This window comes from Durio zibethinus, chromosome 10, assembly GCF_047325235.1.
Source record: "Durio zibethinus cultivar Kanyao isolate XHJ-2024 chromosome 10, ASM4732523v1, whole genome shotgun sequence".
In the NCBI taxonomy this organism is placed as follows: Eukaryota; Viridiplantae; Streptophyta; class Magnoliopsida; order Malvales; family Malvaceae; genus Durio; species Durio zibethinus.
In genome coordinates this window covers 14137759-14156886 of record NC_143171.1, presented here as the reverse complement: position 1 = coordinate 14156886, position 19128 = coordinate 14137759, and the positions used below count along the sequence as shown (strand labels likewise).

The 19128-nt window shown below is 33.0% G+C and overlaps 2 pseudogenes; both read right to left on the bottom strand.

Annotated features, from left to right (window-relative positions):
- Window positions 1-1487: 1487 nt before the first annotated feature.
- On the bottom strand, window positions 1488-2652 carry LOC111293323 (ATP-citrate synthase alpha chain protein 2 pseudogene; annotated as a pseudogene).
- A 198-nt stretch (window positions 2653-2850) lies between these two features.
- LOC149516433 (protein SENSITIVE TO UV 2-like) lies at window positions 2851-4075 on the bottom strand (annotated as a pseudogene).
- Window positions 4076-19128: the final 15053 nt, after the last annotated feature.

Genomic DNA, 19128 nt, shown 5'->3' with positions numbered 1-19128 from the left:
AACAAGTTTATCTTTTGTTCAGCTTTTGAAGCTTCTACAGGCTCTTTCTCTTTAGGCTTCAATTTTTCTTTTTCTTTTGGATCATCCAAATTAGGGACTGATATTGGTTCTACTATCTTTTCAGTAAAGACAGGATTTATATAACTTTGGTATCCTCCTTGATTTGAAGCTGATGGCATTCTAGGATATGTGTATCCTTGGTGGAGCTATCCTTAAACCTTTAACACCATAATTATGATTAGAAATGCTATGCTATGCTTTATGTATGATATGTTGATGCAAGAATGAAATGTACATTTTTATGGATGAAATCTAATATGAAATGGATGCAAATGATAATGTTAAAACATGATCGTGAAAATAATGCAGATGCACAAAATTAAACAAACAACATGGTTACTTTCATAGATGAAATGAAAGTGATGCCGATGCATAAAGTTACATATGATAATGAAAATGATGCAAAAAGTCAGATAATCAAAATCATTAAATAAACACCTCTTTTATGTCTTAGTTTCAGGGTATATCTATCATTAGGTAAAAAAGGCTTTATCTTAGAGTTAGGCACTTCTAAGGTTCACTATATGTGATTCAAAGTTAAAGTCTAAAGGTTCTCAAATTGCTCTTTACATCATTGTCCATCACAGACTAGTAAGGCACCCTAATCTTCACCCATTACAGGCTACAAGTGAAAAAGGTTCAATTTAAGTGGGAGTATTTCGCTAGCCACTGCGGAGGCATTAAACCTCACGAAAGTAAGAAGTGCTTTTCTCCCTTTTAGAGGGACGGAGCTCTGGTATAGAGCTCATGTTATGCACATGCATATGAATGACAGAATTAAAAAAGTAAATAAATATGAATGAATAAAAAACTATATAAAAAGTTCAATTTTATTAGGCTTTTGGATAATACAAATTTATTTGTTGGCCTGACTCTTGACTTTCCCTAGTGGAGTCGTCAAATTGTCATAACATTTAGATTTGGGGATCTATCGCTAGATATTGTTTTTAGGAGTCACCACCAATCTTTTTTATCAAGGTGTGATTGGCCACCTAAGGAATCTATCCTTTTAAGGAATACCTAAGTCTAAGGGTCCCTAAAAGAATAGGTTCAGGTCTACTAACAGAATAGGGTTCGAGAGTACAATTATGTGTGAAAAAGGTTATAGCACCCTTACAACGTCTATCGAAAGATGGTACCAGCTTAATTTTGTGTTATCCAATAAGCCATAAAAATTTACCAAGTAATTAATTATTGAAAATTATTCTCAATTTACTCTAATACTTTTAGCAAAAAATTGAAAAAATTCCCTCACCTCAAGAGTATGCAAAGAGACTACTGTTTCACTTGCAGAGGCTCTATCATCAGATTATTTAACAAAAAAATTCAAGAAAAGAAAGAAATAAATAAAAAAAAAATAATGATTTAATCTTTGATATAAATCCTTTTCTCTTCAAAAACTCAATGCTTTTGTACAGGGAAAATTGATAAAAAGAATAATGATTCAATCTTTGATATAAATCCTTTTCTCTTCAAAAACTCAATGCTTTTGTACAAGAAAAATTGATACTTTCAACTTTTCCTCAAAAATATTATTCCTTAAAATATTATTTTATATTTTTTTATTTATTCATGCAAAAAATATTCCAAAAAAATAAACAAACACATAAATAAAAAAATAAAAAAACTACAAAATAAACAAAGAAAATAAACAAAAAACTATAAAAGTATAAAAAAATCAAAACAGTTTGACTAGAGGATGCAGCTCAGCTCGACTCGGCAGGTCAAAGTGTCAGCATAAATGATACTAGGCCCATTTCCAGCAACCATTGTCCAGATACACCCTTTTGGATTCAAAATAGTGAATTTCAGGGATGCACTCATCTTTTCATCCAATGAATGAATGAAGCTTTCTATTAGGCTCAAGGCTTTTTCAAAAGGTAGAGGAAACTCTATGTTACCCCACTTATTAAAGTTCTTGAATGTAGTAGTGTCATCCAACTCTCCTTTCATATCCAGTGGGTATGGTTTTCCATTCTCTAGTGTAAATGGATTCATCTCCAGAAAGCTGAAATCAAGATCTTGAAAGACAGAAAAGACAGCCATGATGAAGTCACCAATCTTTCTTCAAACTTCAAAAGGGAATGTAGCTATCAATGGCGCGCACGTCTCGAGAGTCATAGGTTTCTCATATGAAAGGAAAATGGTCTTAACCTTATCCCAGTTCTTTTCAATTTCGATGCTTCTATATTCTGAAAAGCTAATGGTTAAGCCAAGCCTTTCAGAGAATATTGAAAGGTAATACTCTTGTTCATGGGGGATAAAAGGTTCAACAATGAAAGTGGTTATAGGAGCTTCGCAACCACCCATTTCAACTTCAATGCTAAGGCGTGCTTTGACAAATTCAGCAACTTGAGCAAGATCTAAATTAAGAGCAACCAAGCCATTCTTTCCACGCTTCCCAAACAACATATCTAGCTTGACAACCAATCTGGTGGATGGAAACCATGGTTCTTGGTTTTCTAACTGAGTGAAATTAGTAGATTGTGTCACCTAGGCAGAGCAAATATGGAGATGAATATTAGCTAGGCATTTGAGGTGCTCTTTTAGAAGTCTCTTGGAATTGTACTCTTTGATCTTCTTGCGAGCCATTTGGATTGAAGATCTTAATACTATTCAAAGAAAAGAGATTGGTTAGGAGATGAAATAAACCACTTCGAGGTGAATTGTCAATGATGGAAGGATGGCAAGGTAGAGACAATAGTAAAATTAGCTTGGTGGAAACTGGTGGTGCCATGGATTTTAGTTCTTTTTATTCCTGAGATCCTTCCCTAATCTCTGTACTCTTGTTGCCATTTTTTATTACTTGCTTAGGGATTCCTTTCAAAAGTCAAAAGATGCTTCAACAAGACATGTAGTATATGGAGCGATCTATAAGCAATAACTGCATTTTCAACACTACAGAGATCAAATAACGACTCAAATAGAACCTTCAATTGCAACATTCCACTACTGATCTTAGTTAGAGAATAGTAAAAACAAGATACTTTTGCAACTTCAGAACTAAGAACAGGATGCACAAAGCTCTGCAAAGCCTTATCGAAAAAGCTCTTCAATACCGATGGTTCCATTGTTTTGGAAGGTGAGCTCATATTAATGAACCCAAACAAGACGTCAATATCTATGGAACAAACTGCAAACAAGTTGGCTATCAGATTTCTTCTAAACTTTTGGTCACTTGGCAAATCCCATATACCATACAACTTCTTAGAAAGATCAAGACAAACACTTAGATCTATCTAAACTCCAATTTCCTTACAACTTGACTTAGCTGTATTCAAGCCAACCTGATCATCAAAAGCTTTTGCATTTGGAAATTCTTGGATAACCTCATGATGAGCTACAACAGGGATTCCATGTTCTAAGTTTGCAATCCTTGACCCATGAAAATTAGCAATGTTCACCTCATTCTTTGAATCTATAAATGCAAGCTGATCCTCCTTATTTCTTTCCTTCTTAAGCTATGAACACTCTCATTCTAGGTCCGTTAGCTGCTTTGAAATGTGTCCCAGCTCCTTCTTTAAGCACTCAATCTTGAGATTCTTAACATTTTTAAAATCGTGAACTAGCTGCACAGGAGTCGAAAAAGTAGTGTATTTAGCAAAAATGCCATTGTAATTCAAGGCCCTACCGAAATCGGTGGTTCTCTGAGAGAGTTCTCTGAGAGGTGAGTAACTGCAGGAATCAATGCGAGATGACGAAAGAAAATGTAGGTGTTGATGATGTGACGATGTTGGTGGTGGTGGTCGTGGTAAAAGTGGTAAATAGAATGAAGAATTTGGGTTGTTTTGGTTAACAAAAGAACAAGAAAGAGTGATTTCTTCAACTTGGATAAGTTTCTCTAGGAAACTCTTATCCTATTCTTCCAAATTTTCTTCGTTCATACCCTTTTTTTTCCTTGGTTTGTGTTTAGGTTTCTTCTTTGGTCATTTAACCCTCATCGTTCCTCTGTTGCTGTTACCGTCCTTCTTGCTATAAATTGCAATCATTTATAAAACTATGTGATTGTGTTTTTGTGCAATTTTGATTATCACCTAAAGCTAAAAATTAGCACCAATCCTAATCTCATTCTTTCAGCTTTTCTTTTTTTTTCTTTTTTTTTTAAATTAATTAGATAATGGAGAAAGAAAAAAAATTAAACAATAGATAGACCATAAGAAAATAAAAATGATAAATACAAAAATTAAAAAAATCTAAACTAAAAATGAATAAAAATCTTTACAATCGAGCTTAGATTAGTCTCGATTGACAAATAACCCTGGACAACATAAGGTGTCTATAGTATCCATACCACTAGGGTGTGCCATCATTTTTGCATCAGAAAGTAAAGTTTCTAGTGATGGGAAATAAGTCTGTATTGATAAAAAAAGAAGACCTACTAGTTACCAAGACCTTGACAACCCTTTACGTGAAAGCTATAGAAAAAGTGCTTGAATGCTCTTTTCGTGCCTTTGAAGTTGTTAATACCATGTATGTGGAAGAAGGCTCAACTATACCTACCCTTTTATTTATCAAAGACTATGGTAATGATGGTTAAATAAATGTTGGATTAGGATGGTAACTTGGTCTAGGTTTAGGGTTGACACTACAAGAAATAAAAAAAGCACCAGAGTTTGTGAAAAAGAAATAAAGGTTTATCTAAGGTATAACCAAGTGTTGTCAACAAAAAAAAAAAAAAGAGAAGAGAGAAAAAAATGGCCCACTTTAAGGGGTAAGAGACAGATAAGGGAAAATGATGTTCCCATACACTTATGACACTTTTCATTATGGAGGGTATGTCTACCTTTGGATGTTAGAGGTAGGAATGCCAATAGAAAAAATTGAGGCAGCCTTTGCAAAGCTGAATTTGAAATTAAAAGAGATAGATAAAGCAATGACAACAGTGGAAGAGATATTTTTGTTTCCTTTTAATCATTGAATATAGCGACTAGTTTGTTTACTTTCGTTATCCTTGAACCAAAATCCAATTGCCTCTGCCGAAGGGCATGTGGATAGTTTGTGTGGCCCTATTTTTCGGCATCATCAATAAAATGTTAAATGTAAAGCATTTTCCATGACATAATCTTTTCCTTTCTATCCATTTCTTGTTACAATCTTTTATTTATATATCTTTAATTCTTTGCCAAAATGTCCATTTATAACCTTGCAATCTTAATAATTTTCAAATTTCCAAATACTGAACATCATGGCTAATTATGACAATTATTTCAGATATGATTTTAAGAATATGTTCAAGTTATTATGCTTGATGATGAGGATTTAGAGGACTATATTTTACCTCATGTTAAGGCTGCTTGAATAGATAGAGAAAGTAATAAAACCCCATTAGAAACTTGTTGATATGGTCAATTTAGAGGTGGGTACCTCTCTTTCACAAGAAGAATGATAGAGATTGGAAGAATTGCTCCAGGAATATATAGATGTGTTTGTATGGTCATACAAAGATATGCCAAGGCTTGACACAAATATTGTAGAGCATAAGTTGCCATTGATCCCAGGTTGTAAACTAGTACAATAAAAATTAAGGCATATAAAACCAGAGATGTTGTTCAAGACTAAAGAAGAAGTAAAGAAACAGTTTGACGTTGGCTATCTAGTTATGGTCAAGTATCTCGAATGGGTGGCTAATATAGTTTTGATCCCCAAAAGGGCTAAAAAGGTGAGAATATGTGTGGACTATAGGGATTTGAACAAGGCCAACCCTAAAGATAACTTCCTATTGCCCCATATTGATACTCTGATTGATAATACAATAAGACATTTAGTGTTTTCCTTCATGGATAGTTTTTGGTTATAATCTGATTAAGAAGGCAAAAGAAGATACGAAAAAAACTACATTTGTGACAACGTGGGAGACATTTTGTTATAAAGTCATGCCATTTGGATTGAAAAATATTACTGCTACTTATCAAAGGGCTATGGTCACCCTATTTCATGATATGATGCACAAAGAGATAGAAGTTTATATAGATGATATAATCACAAAATCTTGAAAAGGTGAAGATCATGTGGAGAACTTTTAGAAGCTCTTTGAAAGGTTACGTAAATATCAGTTCAAGCTAAATCTAGCCAAATGCACTTTTGGGGTAAAATCAAGAAAGTTGTTTGGATTTATGGTCAATGAAAGAGGAATTAAGGTAGATCTTGATAAATTTAGGCAATTACAAAATTGACTCCCCCACGCACATAAAAAGAAGTAAGGAGTTTCTTAAGGAGGTTCATATCTCAGCTTACAGTGAAATGTGACCCTATTTTTAAGTTGTTTAAAAAACATGATCCAAGAGAATGGAATGAAGAATGCCAAGATAAATGCACTGGCATTGGTGCCCGTTATGGCAGAAAAGCCTTTAATCTTGTTCTTAACTATGAATGAAGCCCCTATAGGATGTGTAATGGGACAAATAGATGAAAGAGGCAAGAATGACCAGGCCATCTAGTATCTGAGCAAGAAATTTACAAACTATGAAGCTAAATATTCTCAGTTTGAGAATATGTGTTGTGTTCTAGTATAGATTGCTCACATGCTTAGGCATTACATGCTTTATCATCAAACTTGTTTGATATCAAAGTTAGATCTTTTCAAGTACATATTCAAAAGCCATCTTTATTAGGTTAAGTAGTAATGCGGCAAATCATGCTCTCTAAATATGATATTTTACATATGACATAAACGACTATAAAGGGAAATGCCATAGTTGATTTTTTTGTTAATTGGGCTACTGATGATTATGAGCCCTTGAAATTTGAATTCTTAGATGAAAATTTGATGGCTATTTTGTGAATAAAAAATGAAGAATCTAAAGATACTACATGGAAAATGTTATTTGATTGGGCATCAAATACTTTAAGGCATGGTATTGGAGCTATATTGATATCCCTAGAAATAAAATATTATCCTAGCACTGCAAGGTTATCTTTTTACTACACAGCAACATAGTAGAATATGAAGCATGCATATTGGGATTACAAATGGCTTTAGATAGAAAGATCAAAACTTTAAGATTCTTTAGAGATTTGGCACTAGTGATGCATTAGCTAAAAGATGAATGGGAAATAAGGACTTGAAACTAGTTTTGTACCAAAGATTTATTGCTAGATTGTTGCAGTAATTTGAAGATATTTAATTCCAATATGTTTCATTAGAAGAAATTCAGATAGTCGATGTTCTGGCCACCCTATTAGCTAATGTTTAAACTAAGTACGAATGCCAAAATCAAGCTTATTAGAATTTAGATTCCTGAAGCCCCAGCACATTATGAAAGTGTTAAAAAAGAAATTGATGGTCAGCCTTAGTATCATGATATCTTGGAATATATAAAGCATAAAAAATATCCTGACCATGCATTAGAAAATGATAAGAGAATTTTGAAGAGGTTAGCAATGCGATTTATTCTTGATAGAGAAGTCTTGTACAAAAAGAGTCAAGATCAAGTATTATTGAGATGTGTGAATACCATGAAAGCAAAAAAAAAAAATACTCAAAGAAGTGCATGAAGTGATATGTGGAGCACATGCTAATGGCTACATGATAGCTAGGTAAATAATATGGGTGGGTTGTTATTGGTTAACTACCATAATGTATAGATTTGTGGACCTACCACTAGACATAAACTTTATGAGTTGCCACCAATCTTTTTTGTTTAGGTGTGAATGACCACTAGACTGAATCTATTCTATTTAAAGAGGAGTCCTAAGATTGATTTAGGTATCTTTAAATATTAGATTCTAGTTTACAACCAGACTGAATCTGTCTTATTTAAAAAGAAGCCCCAAGATTGACTTATGTATCTTTAAATAGTAGATTCGAGTTTATGAAACTAGATTTTAGGTCTATGAGTACGGTTACACATGAGAAAGGTTATATCACCCTCACAGCAACCACCCAAATGATGGTACTAGTTTGATTTCTAATTATCCAAGCCTTAACCATATTCATGATTTACCAAAATATTTAATATTGAAAATTGATCTTAAAATTACTCCAATAGTTTGGTAGCAATTTAAGATAATTCTCTCACTCAAGAGTATTCTTGGACACTAGTATCCTACTCTGAAAAGGCTCTATCGTTAGATTCATTAATATATTTTATCCAAGAATATAATTACTAAAATCCTTTAGTAGTTTGGTAGGATTTACTTTGATGTAAATCTCCTAATAGTTTAGTGAGAGTTTATTGTAAAATTGTTTTTTAGAAAATGAATTAAATCTTCCAATAGTTTGGTAAGATTTAATTTTAGATGCAAATCTTCCAATAGTTTGGTAGGATCAAAACACAATAATAAATTTTTTTTTATAAAATTTGATTTATGATATTCTCCAATAGTTTGGTGGAAGCCATAAAAATTAAAATTCATGAAAATCCTCCAATAGTTTGGTAGAATTCACGCATCTATTTTAGAAAATTTTTTTTATTTTATATTTTATCTTTGAATAAATAAAATGAAATTCATAAAATAATGCATTTGCTCAATTTAAAATAATAAATAATAATAGAGGATAAAATAAAAAAAAGATATATATATAATAAAATGAAAATAAAATAGGAAAAGTAAAATCAAATTAGAAAATAAAATGAAAAAAGGAAATGAATTACCTATGATCAGGTAAGGTTGTGTAAGTGGGTCAAGCGCGAATGCAAGAAGGGTTCACGAGGATCTTGAGTTGCATGAAATAATGTCGCATTGGGATGTTATAAAAGCAAAACAATTTACCTTTTCCGTAGATTGCCTGAACCTTTTATTTCTCTACTTGGTTTTCTCTCTGCCTTTTCTCTAAAGGTAGTTGAACTCTAGCTAGTTGATTCATCGAATTCTAGAAATCTCCACCAGAATTTGGGATTGTGCACCAAAACTTCAACTTTTGGCTGGGAAAATCAATGAAAAATTCAAATGTTCAACTAATTTTCAAGATTTTCTTAGATTTTTCTAGAAAATCAAAACTTTTTCAAAGAACGAAAAATCATGAAATCTAGCAAACCAGAAGCAAATTTTTTACCACAAACAAAATCCCATCCCAAATCTCATTTAAAATGAAAATCCCATAACAAAAAAGCTTTCACACTAGAAAAAATCCTCCCTTTAGTGGTGTGATTTAGGGTTTCATTTATAGGGTTTATTTTCACAGAGATTTTAGGGATTTCATTTAGTCAAATCCCATGAATTGATTTAAGGTTTTATTAAAATTGATTCCAATCACCATGCCATTCCTGGTTTGGATTTAAACCATGCCCTAATCTATTGATTCTCTTACCCTTTCCTTAAAAACATATTCAATCACATCTTGTAATTTAGTTTCCTATTTTACAAATTTGATTTCTCGATTGAATCCCATAAGACCTTCAGATTTCTTTTTTCCTTTTTTAGTTTTTATAAAATAAATAAAATAAAATAGTCAGTGGACCATAGCTCGTACTAAAATAGAAGTAAAAATAAAATAATCAGTGGGCTATAACCCACACCAAAACTGCCAAAATTAGGCCAAAAACACAAACAATGTAAAACCCTCAACTGGGCTCAAAACTAGAGTAAGCTTATTTGAAGTCCAAAAGGCCTAATAGACATCACAAAAGCTTATCGACCTTGACAATTGAAATTGAGAAATCCAACATGAACCTAGATGAAATAGGGTGTCTACAGTTGCCTTTCTTTACAAATTTCTATAAAATAGGTATGATGCAAAAACAAATACAACCATTGAGTCTGGTTTAACTCCAAACAATTTTAAAGAACCTTTGAAACAAAGGCATGCATATTTTGGAAAATTTTTAAAGAACTCCTCTAAATAGAGGCTAAACAACTTTAAAATGAGAAATGGGCTCCTCTATTCATAGGCTAAAGAACTTTAAAATAGGGAATGGGCTCCTCTATTCAGAGGCTAACAACTTTAAAATAGAAAATGAGTTTCTCTATTTAGAGGCTAAATAAATTTAAAATAATCCTCTAACCAGAGGCTCAGTGATAGAAAGTGGGTTTCTCAAATTAGAAGTTTAGGAATTTAAAAACTTTTTATTCAAGAATCTTACCTTGAAAATTCCTTTTCAATTGAGATTGAAATCTTTGCATTCGCCTTCTTTCTGTTCAATTTTGGAATGAGTATCCATGTATGCAATGCATGTAGTGTAAATGAATTATCAATTATGGTACACAGATTCTTAAAACTCTTTTTTTTGAATTCTAAATCCTTTAAGTTTTCAACAATAGGAAAAAATATCAACTATATTCTCAAAATCGACACTCACTTTTTAGAATCAAAGTTTGCACCAGGCTTTGAAAGTTTTATCTCTTGCTTATGTACCTTTCACCTCTTTCAAAGTAATACACAATCTTCCATGATATTAGTCAATTACCAATCATTATCCCAATTTACCGACATATAAGATGCAAATCATACACTTCTCCTATTCATTACAAAGCATTTAAAAAGAAAAAGGCATAGATTGAAAGTGAGACATAGATAATAAACATTTTTATTTGGAAAAGAAAGTAAGTTACAAATGATGATTATTAGGAGAATTTTGTCAACTGGATATGGTAAAGGTAAACAAGGATGGCTATTAGGACTATATTGCTCCAAGATAAACATTCAGATAACCATGATAACAAATTTCTAATTTTTTTCCAAAGACTTAGCCATACCTTGTCTTTCGTACTTTAGAATTTTCTAAAATATACCAAATTTTCATGTTGGATTTTACAAGCCTCAAATGATGTAGTGCTCACCTTATCCAAGTCGCCTTTTCAGGTTTTCAACTTAGATAAACCCTATTTAGTCCAAACTGTCCTTCCATGTTTTCTATTTGAACTCTTTTTTTTTTTTTAAAGTACTTCACAACATCAAAATTTATAGGATTGGGAAGATCATCTCCATCCATTTCTATTAAGATTAATTCTTCACCTAAAAAAGCCTTTTTTTACTACATACAGCCCCTTCCAATTCTGGGCTACTTTATCTTATTATCATATTGACTCAGGAGAATTTTTTTAGCACCAATTCTCATTCTCGAAATTGACGAGGTCACACCTTTTTGTCATGAGCTCTCATTATTCTTTTCTGGTATGGTTGACCATGACGTAGGGTTGCCAATCTCTTTTCTTCAATGAAGTTTAATTACATATAGTGCTCTTAAAGCCATTTAGCTTCTTCTAATCCATTTCTTGTAAGACTCTCAAAGATAGGATTTTTACTTCTACTAGCAATACTACCTACATCCCATAAACTAAGGAAAGCAGAGTTGCCCTGGTAGAGATGTGTACTAATGTTCGATAGGCATACAAAACAAAAGGTAATTTCTCATGCAAATCTTTATACATCTCAATCATTTTTTCCAAAATCCTATTGATGTTCTTATTCATAGCTTCTACTACTTCGTTCATCTTTGGGTGATATGGTGCTGAATTATGGTGCTTAATTTTGAACTGAGCACATATTTCTTGCATCATCTTGCTATTTAAATTCTTAGCATTATCTAAGATAATCCTCTCTGGGAGTCCATCTCTGCATATTATTTCTCTCTTGATAAACTTGCAAACTATTGACTGTGTCACATTTGCATAAGAAGTTGCCTTAACCTATTTTATAAAATAATTGATCATTACAAAAATGAATCTGTTCCTATTTGATGTTCTTGGAGTAATAGGCCTAATGACATCCATACCTTACATAGAGAATGCCAATGTGGTGCCAAAACAAATCAAGCAGTAAGCAAAGCATGTTCCTTGTTAGCATAAATGTGACATTTGTGGCACTTTTAAGCATAATCGATGCAATTAGCTCCCATTGTCAACTAGAAATATCCAGCTCTCATAATCTATCTTGCCATCATGTGCACGTTTGTATGTGATTTGCACACTTGATCATGCATATTCTCCATAATCTATTTTGCCTTAACTATATTTTTACATCGTAATAACACCTGATCCCTGCTTTTTTTATAAAGAACCTCTTTGTCTAAAAAGAATCCCATAGCCAATCTCCTCAGGACTCTCTTATCATTCTCTATTGCCTAATCTAGGTATTGCTGATTCTTTAAGTATTGTAAGATATCATAATACCAAGGCTTTCCATTTTTTCCTCTTTTACATTGGTGCAATGTATTGGTATGTCCCTGAAATTTAACTTAATGGGTTGAACCTCAGTGTTGTTATCAATCTGAATCACTATGGCCAAAATAGCCAAAGCATCCACAATCTAATTTTATTCACTAGGCAAATGCTTAAATTGGACATATTCAAACTGCTTGCACAATTCTGAGATATACTTATGGTATGGGATAAGCTTCAAATCTCGTGTCTCCCATTCTCTCTTTAGTTAATAAATAACCAAAGTTGAATCCTAGAACACCTTTAATACCTTAATTTTTTTGCCTAAAGTAGCTTGTAAACCCATATCACACCTAAACAGCTTGTAAACCCATATCACAGCTCATATTTTACCACATTATTGGTGTAATTAAAGTTCAACCTTGCTGTAATGAGATAATAACACCCTTAAGGGATATTAGATTGCCCTAATTCGATGCCCCAAGGCATTAACAACCTTATCAAAGTACATTCTCCATGACTTTTCATCGTCATCTAAAAAATTGTGTTTCATTAGCTCATAATTTTCGGTAACGCACTTTATAAGGAATTCGACTACAACACTCCTTTTGGTTATTTTTTGGCTCATGTACATGATATCATACTTTAAGAGCATTACTTGCTATTTTACAATTCTTTCAGATTATGATAGTTTCTCAAAGATGTATTTGATTGGGTCCAGTTTAGCTATAAGCCAAGTGGTATGATAAAGCATGTATCGCTTGAGTCTCTTAGCTATCCAAGCCAAATTGCAACACATTTTCTCCAATGATGAATATTTGGACTCATGTTCTATGAATTTCTTGCTCAAGTAGTAAATAGTTTTTTTCTACCATATTCATCTTACTGCCCTAGCACACATTCCATTGACTTCTTATGTACAATCAATTATAGAATTAATGGTCTTTTCGAAACATGTGGTACTAGCATTAGAGGATTTGACAGGTATTACTTAACCTTATCAAAAGCTTTTTGACATTCTTTGTTCCATTCACCAAAATTGTTTTTTTGAAAGAACTTAAAGATGGGGTCGCATTTGGAGGTAAGTTGGGAGATAATCTAAAGATGTAGTTCAATCTGCCTAAAAAATCTCAGACTTCTTTTGATGTACTTAAAGGAGATAATTTTTGGATGGCCTTTATCTTGTCTAGGTCAACTTTGATTCCTTTTTCTCTAATCATGAAGCTTGACAACTTCCCTGACTTGGCTCTGAATGTACATTTAGATGGATTTAACTTGAGCTGAAATTTTTTTAACCTCTTGAATAATTTTCTAAGGTTAGCTACACAACCTTCTCTTTCACAGGACTTTATGATCATGTCACCCACATACACCTCAAACTCTTTGTGTATCATGTCATGAAAGAATGTCACTATAGCATTTTGATATGTTACCCTAGCATTTTGCAATCCAAAGGGCATAAGCTTATAACAAAAGGTACCTCACATAGTTACGAAAGTAATTTTTTTTATGTCATCTTGGGCCATCTTTATTTGATTATTACCAAAAAATCCATCTATAAAAGAGAACATAAAATGTCGGTCCATATTGTTCACCAAAGTATCAATATAAGGCAAAGGAAAATTATCCTTCAGGCTAGCCTCGCTCAAATCAAGATAATCCACACACATTCGTACCTTTTCATCTTTCTTAGGAATAGGTACTATATTAGCCACCTATTCAGGATATTTGGCCACTTATGGAGAGCTTGCATCAAACTATTTCTTTACCTTTTCTTTAATCTTCAACAACATTTTAGGCTTAATTATTCTTAACTTTTATTGAACAGGCCTACATTCGAGCTTCAAGGGTAGCTATGTTCCACTATTTCAGTGTTAAGCATAGGCATATCCTAATAAGACCAAGCAAACACATCTATAAATTCTTAAAACAGATCTTCTAACCTTTGTCTATTAGCAGATGGAAGTGATGTGCCAACCTGAACCTCTTTTTTGTTCTCATCATCCCTTAAATTGATCATCTCAATAATTTCCTAATGGGACTTAATAGATTTATTCTCATGTTCAATCAATCTCATTAGATCTAAAGGTAAAATATATTATTTAGAGTTTCTGTCAGTGTCAAGTTCATCAACATTAATTGAATTTTCAAAATTAAATTCTTGATTGTTATCATGATTGTCTTCACATTCATTTGGGGACTTGAAATTAAATGAAATGGGAGATATTGGCAAAATGCTTTGACTAAAAAGGAAAAAAGGAAATTGAATAGAAGAGATGAATGGAAATCTATAACCCTATGCTTTTATTGAGATAATAATTAATAAGAAACCAATACATAAAAGACTATCCCAATGTTTTTTGGCATAAGCAATCGGGAATTGTAATTACATTAGAAGGGTATCAATGATAGTAGTCATCTTGATAATTCTCCAATTTGTAAGTTCAAAACCTAGTAGACATGAACGAACAAACACCTTTTCCTTTTGGACTTTTTCTCCTACCATCTAGATAGACATCTTAGCTCAAGCTTCTTTCATGCTTAGCTCATCTTCAACATCTCTTTCTAACCTTGGATACATATTATCTTTTGACTAAAAAGTTTCATACAGATATGGTATGACCATCGATATATTTTTTGCTATTATTCTTCCTCTTTTTAGTCTCACATCCTTTTCATTTCCCATTCTTCAGATTCATATCCCAAGCCCAATCGCTTGCTATTGTCAATTATTGATGGAGGCTCCTTAATTTTTTGTAGGTTTTTACCCAGCCTAGCTCCTAGATACCAACCCTTGTTGACAATCTAGTTGATCATAATTGTACTGAACTTTGGTTGGTATAGCTTAAATCTTTCACCTACAATATTGATAGGTTTAAAGGATCGATAAGAACATTCCAAGGATTCTTTTGCTGCTTTCACATAAAGAGCATTCATGGGCTAAGTCACTAATAGGTCTTCTTTTCTAGCCACGAACATAAGTTGTCTTCCATGTTAAACTTGACTTTTCGATCTAAGGAGGAGGGAATAATGCTTGCCATGTGAATCCATAGCCTTCTTAATAAACAACTATAAGATAAAAAAATATCCATAACCTAAAATTTTACATTAAAGGTGCAAGGTCCAATCTATAAAGGCATTTCAATGTCCCCTAACACTTCATATCTAGTTTTGTCAAAGGCTCAAATGACCATATGGCTACACTTTATATGGGACACATTAATGGGCAACCTTGCTAACGTGGATATAGGTATAACATTTATAGCATAGCCATTGTCAATGAGCACTTTGGCTATAATGTGACTTTTGCACTTGATAGTAATGTGTAAAGCCTTTGTGCTTCCTTTTTCTTTAGGTTAGATCTCATCATCACTAAAGGTTATGTATTACGGTACCACTAAATTTCTTACCAGATGATTTACATATTCCACAGACATATTATATGCGACATAAGCTTGATTTAACATCTTCAACAAGGTGTTACGATGTGGCTAAGAATTCAGTAGCAATGACAACAAAAAAACCCTAGCTAGCATCTTATTTAACTACTTAACCACTGAATATTCACTATGTTTGACTAGTTTTAGGAACTCATAAGCTTTTTTCTTAGATACAGGCTTTAAACTATCTTTTTCTAGGGTTAGCTCAGGTTTAACCTATTTTTCTGCCATTATTATCTCTTTTTTTCTTACCCTTTTTAGCATTTCTGGAGTGTAACACTTTCCACTTCTGGTTATACCCTCTACCCTAGTTATATTAGTGGTATTTGGCTTGGGAGCAATCCCTTCCTATATTTAGACTATCATTTCACAACCATATCTCTATGGTACAACTTTCTCATCTTTGTATAGGAATAGGTTTGGGACTTTAAAAGTTACTAAGTTTGGAATAATTTTGTCTATGACTGACTTTGGCTTCTCGTCACAATATATGGTTATTGGTTTTGGCATCTATTTTGACTTGTCAGTCATAGAAACTTTTTCATCTTTTAAGGCTTTTCCTTCTTCGTATAGCTCTATCTGGTATGAATCCATCAATTTTTATACTTTTTCATGAAATTTCTTATAGGTCTCGATAGAATGACCAAGAGCCCCAATATGGTACTTGCACTTCTGATTTGGAATGCATCTCCCACAATAGGTATGTAGATCCACTAGTTGTACCTCCCAGCCTTATATAAAGGATCATACAACTCATTGAATGGCATCTAGATCTCCTGCACTCTTTTTTTCATGCATGCTTTATACTCATTCAACGTGTTAATTGCATGATTTTGAAATAGATTGCCATTAACATTGGGTGTTGTTTTTTCACTAGTATTGAAAATTAACCAGCCCCTTTCTAATTAGACCTTGTACCTTGTATTTCAAAGTCATGTAATTTTTGATGGAATGGCTTACGATTCCATAATGGTAATCACAATGAGCAGTGGGATCATAGCACTTGGGATAAGGGGGTTCACGTAGTTTTATATAAAAAGGAGCAATCAAATGATTATTATAGATTTCTTGATACAACTTCATATAGGTTATGGGAATGGGATCAAAAGTGGGCTTTTTCTTATTATTTCATGGTTCTCTTAAACCATTTATTGAGTTGGATAGACACATAAAGGGTCTTGCTGTAAAAGTGGTATTAGGGTGATAAGTGTTGGTAGGTGGTCGGAATGATGGTTGATAAGGGGATGGATAAGTAGATTATGGCATTGATTGGTATAGGGAAGCTGAGGCATTGTTTATGGTGGGATAGTAAGTGGGGTAGATAGGTTATGGATAAGGGGTGTAATTTCTAAATTGTTGCCCTCCGAAATTCACAGCTTGAGTTTTACTCTTCTTTTTCTTTGGCACTCTCTTGGTTGCTAAGGATTATTCTCCTTCAAATTTACTATTCTTTAAGGCATTTTAAATGATCTCACCCAAGATCACCATATCTACAAAGTTCTTAGTCGTATTTCCTATAATCTTTTCATACTAAGGTGACTTCAAAATACATAAAAATTGAACCATTATTTTATTTTTTTTGTTAATGATGGTTGGAAATGAGTGGCCATATCTCGTCATCTTTGAGCATACACCTTAAAAGACTTAGTTTCCTTTTTTCTATACCTTATAGAGAAAGGTGATCAAGAGCCATATTTATAATATAATGGTGTTGATTGATGAATGAGTGGGTCAAGTCCTTTCATGTTCGAATACGAGTCCTATCCAACTAGACATACCATCTTATAGTAGACCCTATTAGACTGTCTTAAAATGTATGCGTGAATAGCTTTTCATTGCTAGTGTGGGCTACCATTTTATGAAGTACATCATGATGTGGGTGACAAGGCATTTGGTGCCATCATACTTCTCAAACTCTGGTACTTTAAACTATAGGGGTATTACCACATCTAAGACTAAACAAAGCCCATAAAAGTAGATGCCTCCTATAGCTTGCAACCTCTCTTTGAGCATAGTCATCAGATGATCAGTTTTAGAGTTTTCAACCACTTTTAACTTTAATATTTCTTTTAATTCATCCAAATTAAAAGCTTGGATGGGTTCAACTGCTTGTTCATCAAAGGCAAAATTGATGTAATTCTAAACTTTTCCTTGGTTAGGCATAGATGGCATTCTAGAATAATTATAGCTTAGGAATGTAAGTTTTTATGGTGGAAAGCTTTAAAGGGATTGGGCCTGGTATAGGCCATAACCCAGAGGATATTATGGGTCAATGACTTTATGTGAAACATCTTCCTCCACTACTTTTTTGTTGTTTAGCTTACCTAAAGCTTCAAGGATCTTGCTCAATTCTCCCTTGATTTTCTCTTAAGCTTTTTCCAACTTCTCAACACGGCTCGTATTATCTTATTCTATTTTCTTAGCTTGAGCCTGAATGTTATACTAATGTTGAGCTATCCTTGAACCTTATGTATTACAATCTAAAATTAGTGATCTTATTATAAACTAACATGATTAAGAATTAATAATGACTGAATAAGTGCAATGCATAGAAAAAGAAGAAAGAAAAATACTTGCCCTTTTAAGATTTCAACAAAAGTGAACTTTCATTTATTCCACTAAAAATCTATTTTACATCAAGTCTAATATTCTCCACTTGTGCTTAATTTGCTTATACTAATATTTGGCTTCTTCAATGAAGTTTAATAGCCATTGCCTATGCTCTTCTACTTGTGTGACCAAAGTTCTTAATGTTTTAGCCTCTTCCACCATACTCCTACCTTAATCATTGCCTTGCTTATCTAGGTTGTAAGATGCTCTATGTACTTTTTCCTTCCTAACCTTTCTTTTTTACCAAACCATATTTGATAGGATAACTCCCTAAGCTCTTCTGTGAATGCCATAATATGATCCCCTTGCTCATTCAATTTCTACTTTAGTGTTTAGATATACCTTTTAAGCATCTCATTTTCTTGTTGAGCTTCAACATAATCATCCTCCATTTTAGAACATTCTCTTTTAAGTTTTTCATTCTCACTAGTCAAATTAGTGATGTTTATTTCCTTAAAGGCATTGTCATGCTCCCTAACAACTTTTTGACCTTTGCTCTCAGCTTCTAATCTCTTGTATTGTTGATGAAGTTCAACTAAATCCTTAACTACTATATCATGCTCTTCGGAGATCTTGTGGACTTAGTCTTTTAACTTTTTACTTCATCTTTCCATTGTTCATTCTTTTCTTAAAGTCTTAGAATCTCTTGCTTCATCTTGTCTTTCTCAGCTTCAAATTCCTTCTTTGCAAATTCCAACTTTGAAGGTTTCTCATCCAATTCCTAGTAATAATCTTTAAGTGTAAACATAACCTCTTTGCCCCTCTTAGCTCTTCACACCATATATCAATGAGTGACTTTTTCAATAAATGATCCAGGACTCATTTTCCTAGGCTTTTTCCAACCCTTGATCATGCTATTAATCTTTTGAAATGTTTTAGGCTCCCCATATAAATAGTTAAATTGGTTAAGCCTGCGTGTCATAAGAACAAATTGTTTAGCTCCATACTGCCTCCTCACCATCAGCAATGTATAACTTGT